Raw genomic sequence first — 544 nt, 5'->3', positions numbered from 1 at the left:
ATATATATATATATATATATTATATATATAATATAATATATAATATATATATATATATATATATATATATATATATATATATAGATATATATATATATATATATATATATATATATATGTGTGTGTGTGTGTGTGTGTGTGTGTGTGTGCGTGTGTGTGTTCAAAAATAAAAAAGACTAATAACTGGATGTAAATAACGCATAACTACTTTTCGGTATTCTAAACTCTCTATCTTTGAATAGTTTGATAGTATGAAATTCTAACTCCCCCAAAAATAGTAGCAATTTTGAAATAGTACATTATCAAAATGTTTTCAGCTAGTATAGCAACTTATTGAAATTGACTTGGGAAACCAATCTATTTAAAAAAATCCAATCCGGGGACAAATACCATCCTCATTATAATCCTCAGTGACCAAGCATTCCGCAACTCTTCCTGAAGAAAGAATGCCATATTTGTAATACACAGAAAGCACATTTGGCTTGATAGAAAAAATGTTAATGGATTATAAAAAAAATCATGAGGGGAACAGGAAAAAAAATCT

This window comes from Macrobrachium nipponense, chromosome 39 (genome assembly GCF_015104395.2).
Source record: "Macrobrachium nipponense isolate FS-2020 chromosome 39, ASM1510439v2, whole genome shotgun sequence".
Taxonomy (NCBI): Eukaryota; Metazoa; Arthropoda; class Malacostraca; order Decapoda; family Palaemonidae; genus Macrobrachium; species Macrobrachium nipponense.
Note: the sequence above shows the minus strand (reverse complement) of the source record.